The sequence below is a fragment of the Habropoda laboriosa genome, unplaced genomic scaffold, assembly GCF_001263275.1.
Source record: "Habropoda laboriosa isolate 0110345459 unplaced genomic scaffold, ASM126327v1 scaffold218, whole genome shotgun sequence".
NCBI lineage: Eukaryota > Metazoa > Arthropoda > Insecta > Hymenoptera > Apidae > Habropoda > Habropoda laboriosa.
Window position 1 is genome coordinate 275951 of NW_017100329.1, and position 9358 is coordinate 285308.

Sequence of the window (9358 nt, forward strand, 5' to 3'; positions counted from 1 at the left end):
CACAAGTTTTAAGGTACTTAAGCTACAGTTTCTAGATCTGTGTTCTTAGACGTCAACTAATCCTAATTTTTAGCGTGTCCTCAGGAAAAATTCGGAGGTCTGATTTTAGAGGTAGCAGGAGCAGGGAAAGGTCCAAAAGGCATTCTTGAATATTGCTAGAAGTTGACGAGTAAGTTTCAAGCGTATGGCTTAGGGTTGTAGAAAAACAGACGACACAAGGTTGATGCGTAACGATTTCAAGGGTTGTATGCATAATCGTGTTCGGAAGATTAATTAATTAAATTAGAGCGGTATCCAACACTACTAGTGTCACAATTCTTACGGTACTTCGCTGTTATCTACATATATGTAATTAATAATAACACAACACAATAGCATTTCTTAACATTTTATATTTGCAATATTTTTGGAAATATGAAGGTGATCTTTAATTTTTTAAGTATAATTCCATATAATTCGTAAAATTTGAAAAAGATATTGTTATAAAACACATTTCTCTTTCATTTTTTCCACATACTTACCATTTACGAGAAAAAAAAAACGCTGGCTAGTAACAATTATACGCATATTAAATAAATGTGTATTAAGTTTATGAAGTCTTCTTGCAGCACACATTCGACGTAGCTCTAATCACAGCGAAATATCGTGAAATTATCGCACTTTTGCGGAATCACGCTCACAAGAGAATTTTAAAGCGCCGAACAGTTCAATCTGAGGGACAGGAGGACGATAATTTTCGTCGGTGCAATTAAAAGTGAAACGCCACATTTATAGAACATCCCCCGACATCGGTCCAGACATGCATATGTAAATATCAAACGTGATACATCGACATCGTGCATTTCAACGAAGGAAGTACAATTCTGTTTTTACACTGTAGATACGTTCCAGAAAAAACCGTGTAAAAGTAGACATCGTGTATGTTCCGTCCGATGCGGAACAATACGGCAAAAATCCTCGAAGGTTCGTTTACGACATGGACGTGCCTACAAATGTAATTCCGCGATTAGCCTTTTTCGAGTTTTAGTTTATTTTTTTTATCGTATGCAATTTCACCTTAAGAGTAATAAAATGTATTCATTCGTTTCGAGTTTTTCAAACAATAGCTTAGACTTTCGCTTTCGTTCGTTCAAACAATCGGCCATATCGTAAACCGGGAACTTCCGAAGGGTCGACCAAACCTCGCTCGTAACGGTTTCTGCAGTCGAAGGTCAACCTGGAGGAAAAACCCGCGGTCATCGTCGAACCTTCGAGGATCTCCCCCCGATCGAGGCCATAGCCCTCACTCCCGCACCAAGAGGGCTGGCCAAAGGGCGTCTTCGCATTTTTAATCGTACGCTGATTGGAAATTCGGAAAGGGCCAATCAGCGTATTTGAAGAAACCTGAAGGTGACGACGCGAAAACCGACAGGGCGAGACGGCACTTCGAATAGTGACTTCGAATAGTAACTTCCAATAGTGACTTCGAACACACAAGATACGTCTAGTCTCAATCGTTCGGAGACTAGATTCGAAACATTCGATCTCTAAAGAAATTCGGAAATCGAAGCGTCGCGACCACCGACGAGACCAACAGGTTAAGCTGGGCCTTACAACCCCAGCCGAGGAAATTTAATCGGCGTACGGTGATCGCGCACGGGCGGGCAATCAAGCTAGATTGCCAAGCTACGAAACAGTGTACATACATAGAAAAATAGGGGATTGGTTCCATATCCTTAAAACCTGTAAAAAATAGCTAAAATAAAAGGATTCATGCAAAAAACTATTAAGAGTCTTTGTAAAAAGCCAAATTTGATTTGTATGTGCATTCATGCACAGTTTATTTTATAGAAACAAACGGTAATTGAATTCTTAAAGTGAAAGTAACATATGTGAATTAAAAGTGATGAGAAATTCAGGAATTAAAAATTGAAAACAGCGATGAAAACGTCATCGTAGGATATCATACGCGTTCGCTTGCGTAAGACTGGTTCACTATCGTCGCTCGAAATATCGAATGAAAATGTGTAAAAAGGAAATTGAATTTATTTTTCTAGACCGTGTTAAATCGAAACCGTGTAAAAACAGAATTGGGTGTACACGGATAAATCTCGGAAGATTTATATAGAAACCCATTGGGCAATTGTTGGATAGTCGTTGTCTGAATTTATTACTCCTAACTGTAGTGCTTATTACGTCCCCAATATTGGTCACGGTTTAACTCCGACGGTCGAGGGGACATTGGAGACGTTTTATTGCGTTCCAACGATTTTTAAATTCCCACTGACAGCAACGTATTGTACGTGGTGCTAGAAAATGTTCCAAACCTTAAACGATTGAAGAACAAATGAAAGTAAATAAATGTCCACTTTTATACCGATAAGGGAAGATTCCGAAGTGATAATCACCGATTTTGATGAAACGTATTTTTTTATATTGGCAATTTTCCACAACGAAGGTGTGAAAATTTCCCTCAAAATTTTAGGTAGTAAATATATCTAGCCTACTATCTCCAAAACTATTTATTTCAATTAATTTATTAACTTAGCCAGAACTATAAGAGACAGAGGAATTGTGAAAGTTGACAAATTTCACGTTTTTGCATTTTCTGCAATTTGAAAAATGAAAAATAATCAGAAAATTTTCATACAAATTTGTTTATTACCCCGTCTTTGAGGGAAATTTACACTTCTTCAGTGTGGACGATTGCTGATAAAAAAAGGTGTCGTGTACTCGCGTCGGTTTGAGTTATGTTTCAAACTTGGATCACGAGAGAAAAATCGGTTTCATACAAATTTGTTTATTACCCCGTCTTTGAGGGAAATTTACACTTCTTCAGTGTGGACGATTGCTGATAAAAAAAGATGTCGTGTACTCGCGTCGGTTTGAGTTATGTTTCAAACTTGGATCACGAGAGAAAAATCGGACTGTTTTCTAACGAGGTCTGAAGCGATCCCGGAATACCCATTCTCCAACGTTATAATATAAACGACTTGATTATGCGTTCAGCGCTCGGACTGACTCAATACTTGGTTGTTTAACGTTCAGAATGATACTGATTCGAAATTCAGAGGAAGTCACGCATCTCAGCTACTGAGGGCGGAGTTTAATTTTGGAAGTGAAAAATGGGAGAAATAAGAACATTAAGTATTGGTCGTAGGGTGTGGTGGTGGGAAGTGGTGGTAGAAGGTGGTGGTAGAAGGATGAGGTGTCGGGGTTTTGGGGAATTCCGAAAAAAAGGAGATAGGACATGAGAGAAGGAAGACACTAGTTCAGTAATTGGAAAATCGGGACAATGGTTAATAAACTGAGTTCTGGTGTAATGGCTTAATAACGGCCCCGGCTAATCCTATGTGTCGCGGATTCTTCAGGCCCGTCTTACAATTTCCTTAAGCTATAAAAATAAAAGGAGAAAGGCTCGATGCGAAAATAGACAAAAAAATGTTCGGTACGGAACAAAAGGAACGTGTCAAATATTTTCATCAATATCAAGTATTGTCACTTAGGGTTGTACCTTTGTAGGCTACGTTTAAAATTGAAAATTCTAATTACTGATTTGTCACATTTCGTTTGATGCGATTTTATGCCTTTGTTCCTGTAAACGCGAATAAGAGATGTCTCTTCTACGTGGACACAAGGAAGTTTTTTTTCGTGAAAAGAAGTCAGGAATAAGATCGCCAAGAAGAAATCCAAACGATGCCAAAGTACGGAACGGATTGATTTACAACGAACCGGTGCCATATCCTGTCCCTTTGTATTGGACAACTAACCGTAGATGTAGACGTAAAGCGGCCATGGAATCGATATGTTGCCCGGGGTGGTCCAAAAATATTTTTGGAACTCGGCCAACGCGAAAACTTTCTGCGTAAACGGATTCGAGGTTTTTGCAATACGATTTTTCCCTCGTTACTTACAGAAGACGCAAGCGTAATTCATTTTTCGTAGGATTTTTTAGGTATCAGTTTCATCGTAAGATGGATCACAATTGGTGACTTGAAAAGTCACACTAAATATGACAAATTTAAAAAAAACAATTGCTCCATTTATTGAAAAACTATGGTAACAAGAAAATCTTCTCTTACAACGTAACTTCTCGAGAGTATGAAGAAAGGAGAACGAGCAAATTATAAAGTACTTACGGGGTCGTGTACGTTTCCCGATTTCAGAAAGTTGCTTCTTGTTACATGTTTGGAAAGGTACTTAATGTACGTATTAATTCATCTTACACATGCATATTTCAAATAAGACTCGCTATTAGCTCACGGGGGCACTTTTAAATAAATGAAATTACTGTCGAATAACAAAAGAAAATGAACGGTCTTCTAAATGAAAATCACGACCATTTGCCACATTTTCTTTCTCTAAAAAACCTCTTTGTGAATTGAGAACTACGATCGTAAAAGTGTTAAAAAATCGAAAGTTTCGTTTCTGATCACTCGTACAGACTGAATCGTGTCAACTGTTTTGGAATGGCGCTAAAAAAAATCGTTTTAGGTATACTACTGCACACAGAGGCTATATTTCTAGTGATTTTCAATTTGGGATTCATGTTTTCTACTCTATGAACATGTACTTTTGTAATACGAAAAGAACGAACACTTTACACTCGAGAGTGCTATTAACCACTTGGTAAATAATTAATGGAGGTGTTCTTAAAGTTGATATTCTCTAGGGCTTCACAAAACTGTTCGCCAGATGTTAGAGGTCTAAGCAGCGAGATAGTTCGAAAGGGCCAACCTCTAACGAACTGCGTGACGAAGTCTGTTATAATGTAAAAGTACAGTAATTGTTGAATCGTCAATTTCTACATTAGTTTCAGAAAATTTCATCAATTCCGCAAACAAGCTCTAATAAACTACTTCCCTGCAGCAAAGAGACCTTCGAGGGCAAAGTGTTAAGCCAATCAGCCCAATAATTTTTCCTCCATTGACCACTTTTCACCGCCGAGAAGACTAATTCACCCTTTAATATCTTCGCAGTGAAGATTAATCCTCAATTTCGTGTCACTTTCTTCCCAATCCTTCGCGCAATAATCTCATTCAATCCGAAAATTCTGGGTAGAAGTATTCTTCGTTGCACTTTCAAACTTATTCAGTGGTGTACGTCATAAAAGATAGGAACAAAGGGGATCAAGGGAGCAAAAGTTCTGCTGGAGAGCAGCCGAAAAAAGAAAGAAGGGTCGGCCGCATAATCGACTTCCTGACCCTCTTGTTTTCCGACGTGACCTTGCGCGGTGCGCCATAAAACAATAAGTCGACGAAAGAGTAAACGTCGCTGAGGCGGCGTCGTGTTTTCCTTTCAAATGTTCCTCCGTGACCGACCTTTGTTATCCTTGGAAGTTGAATTACATCTCGCGTGGCTATCACGCGTATAGACGGAGATAAACAGAACAGAATGTGCTATTCCCATCTGGCGTGATAGGTTAACCGTTCGAAGAACAAACGTACCCTATCCCCCATCGATGAAACCCCTTGCCGCTACTTTGTTCGTGAAAAAATGGCTGCTGAGCGCTATCGATGACGAATTGAAAGTCTGTCTGCAATATGACGATTATAAATGCACTGTTTTAAATTAGGATTGGTCAATTGTGTGCCGATTTAAGGGGTTATAGACCATTCTCTAATTTCGTATTTTGCTTAAATTGATAGTTTATACTTTTAAAAACACAATCCACGTAATTTTAATGAACAATTTCGACGGTTTTATGCCATTGGAGCCGATTTAACGAACAGTAACCCATTTTTCTCAGAATGGTATTTTCAAGTACGGTATTGTCCATAACTTTTACAATTTCTATCCGATTCACTTGAAATTTTCACGAAATACTCTCTATTGTATAATCTAAAGAAGTACACAGGATATTTGCGATATATTGAAAACTTTTTCTGCACTGACATTTTAGGGGAAAAATGCGATTTCTTCATATGTTCACTATTTCTATAAAACTCGATACTTTTTAAAAATTATACGCATTTCTTTAGCGATTCAAAATGTTTGGTATTTTGATCTAAGTCGAAGAGTGTGGCAGCGAGGGACAACATTGTAGAAGCGTTCGTCGTAAATAGAGGTTAGGCGACGCGACTTTAGCGCCGCCATTTTGTAAAAAAATTATACGGAAAAATACTTGTATATTTCCCAAGGATAGTATAATACAGCCATTACGAAAAGTTTTCGATTGAGTCAATTATGTTCTTAAAAAAAGAAAATGCCAAAGTTAGGTATCATTTTCAAGCCTCCGGATTGGTCTAACCTCTTAATTCGAATAAATTCGATATGGATCTAATTCGTTATCTACTGATCTACTCGTTTCGTTAAATATTTGTTTCATCATTGTATCGTACCATTCTGCATCCTGTTTACTAGAATAGATTAGGTTGGCTTAGGTAGATCTGTTTGCCAAAGTAGGGTAGATTAGATATGGTAGATATACATACATAGCGCTATTCGATATATTAGGTTATGTGACATGAAATGGCGGATTGCTCGAATGATCAGCTGAGTCTTGAAAAATTCTCCTAGAGAGGAATAATTTTGCTGGAATCGTATTGTTACTATAAAAAAACTGTATAATCCAGTAGTACCTGCTTTAACGAATAAAATGTTGGCTTGAATTTAAAAATTAATTTCCCTGTAAAATTCGACATTTCATATTACAAGACACGCTATTAAATCGAAAATACAAAAGTACGTTAAATTATTTTAAAAATTCCTTCACGATAATACACAATCGTTCATATTTTCTCTTTTATTAAAAACACATACATATTTATGAGTGTACTGGGTGAGTCAAAAAGAATTGATGCGCATTTTAAGAGTATACATATATACAGTATGCCCAATTTATCTCAGAACACGGAATCATCTCGAAAACTACGAATGATACGAAAAAATGTTTCAGACGAAAGTTCTAGGGTATAAAGGATGGCGTATTGTTCTAGTATTTTTTTTAACTGGAAAAGCCCTATTGTATACTATTTATAAAAATGAACAAAAGATTTTTCACGTACGTTTTCAAGTAAAGTAACTCACCCTATATGTATGTATATGTATACTATCGTAATCAAGCAAAGCCGTCTTATTTGCCACACAATCAGCCCCGCGAATAATGTGGGAGTGAACAGAACGCGAAAGGCATTCGAGGTTAACTCTGTTTTGTCACAATCACGAGATCTCTGACTACCTGTTAACCGTTCAGGAACTCACTAGCGCACGCTATCAGTTGTAAGCATTGGTCGGAGAGCCCGCGCGTGTCGTGACAGACTCGCGAAAGAAATTTGTTACGAGGCCAGGAAAGGTATTTTCTGGCCGTGATTCCATCGAACATTGCCGCGCACGAAAAGATAGCGTGGGGCTGTCGGGAAAAGCGCAGAGAAATATTTATTGCCACGGGAATCATCTAGGAAATGTAATTACACAGCGAACATTATTATCTTAAAATGAAAAAATTTGTAGATTTTACACTTTGAATTTCTGATTTCTGTCCATTGGTCGAAACACTGTGCGCCGGCGTTACTTTTTATTTTTAGTTATTTTGTAATTTCATTTTGTGACTTTTCAGTGAAATAAAAAATTTGAGAAATATTGATGTGCAAAGCACTTATCGAGGGTACTACATACCTGACACCCCAGGATTTTAATGAAATTTGCAGGGATGAATCTAGAAGTCGAAAAATGGTCAGCCGCCGGAACGCGCCGCGCCGAAAAGCCGGCCAAAATTATAGGTAATATTACAAACTATGGTTTGTTATTAACATTAAAATGAAAAAATTTGTAGATTTTACACTTTGAATTTCGGACTTTCTTTCATTGACTTTCTTGCATGCTCTCAAATTTTCGGCTGGCTTTTCGTCAATTTTCGGAATTTCAGAGTCTGGTTGGGCTTAAAATACGCGGAAGAGATGCAGCCATTGGAATATGCAAAAATTTAAACTCGAATTTTTGAAGATTTCAAAGGTGACCTACCCCTTTAAGGGGGTATTAGGCGTCTTTTGCTAATTTATTATAGAAGTTCAGTAACAGTTATTAACATGAGCTTTGTTCCTATGTGTTTACTTGTCCTTGAAGAATGATTACCAATTTTTTGTTGAAAAATAATTAAATATGGGCGCTGTGGAACACGTCAAATGTTGCCACGATTTGAGCCGAGCCGTTCTGCTCATCTGAATTTAAAAAATCCAATTTTCCCCAAACTTATTACTATCTTAGATTTACTCCTACATTCTGACAGAGCCCAGAGAGAGAGAGTGTCTGTTAGGCATTTAAATTTACTATTTACTGATTTACTAGTAACCCTTTGCACTCCTCTGTCGAGTGTGACTCGACGTCAATTTTATTCACAGGTACTCCTACTCGACATTTGTAAATTGCCAGTTTAAATATGTATTATATTTCGCAATATTTTTTTCATACTTAGATAAGCAACATTACACGTACACGACCCTTATTTGTAAAAAAGAAAGTGCAATTGTTTACATTGCTTCCTATCGACAAATTGTCCTTTGAAGTACTTTCTAAATAAAACACTTAAAACAATTCGGAGTTATTGGCAAGAAACTGAAGAAAGAATTCAGAGTGCAAACAATCGCAAGTACTCGTTGAGAAAATCAAAGTAATCGATGGTACCCTTGCAGTCTGAAAATACATAGCTCGAACTGGTGCAGAGACCCGTATCGTTCAAGTCGCTAATATTTCATTAGGGAAACCCACCTTTTTCCGTGCGGCGTGGCTCCAAGTTAATAACGAGGCTCGTGTTCGTCGCCACACATGCTCCACTTGAGAGAACGGCCGGCTCATATTTTCGCAGGTGGCCTCGCGCGCCTACGACCCACTACCATAACCCTATATTTCGATAATTCTGCCCGTAAATTATGCTGGCAGGGTCGGCGTTCCGCCGAAAACACGCTTCCTCTGCGGCTAGTCGCCGATGAACGGTGGCCCGCTCGATAGATCGAAACGGACACGGTGTGCTTTCTTAACCCTGTTACAATTGCTGGCCGGAATTTCAGCGTTCCAGAATGCTCCCGCAAGAGTAGAGAACGATCTGGCTCAGTCGTTTTCATAGATTGTGTGTAGACTCTGAGCTGTTTCTTTGCTAAAATGTTATACTATTCGTGGCTTTTGGTTTTTACAAGAGAAATGTCTTTGAGTGATTATTGTCCAAGCCTTTGAAGAGAAAGAATCTTTAATTTAGTGGAATTATAGTGCGTTTTGTGAAGTTTAGTATAGTATTGAATTTTTCTAGATCGAAGTGTAAGGAACGCGAGATTTAAGCGACGAAGTGGTGGTCTGGTCTTTCTCACCCAGACTCATCTCAATCGTCGTTTTGCCTACTTTCACAGGTAAAATTGGACTGACGCGTGGTCGTAGATCCACCATTCAC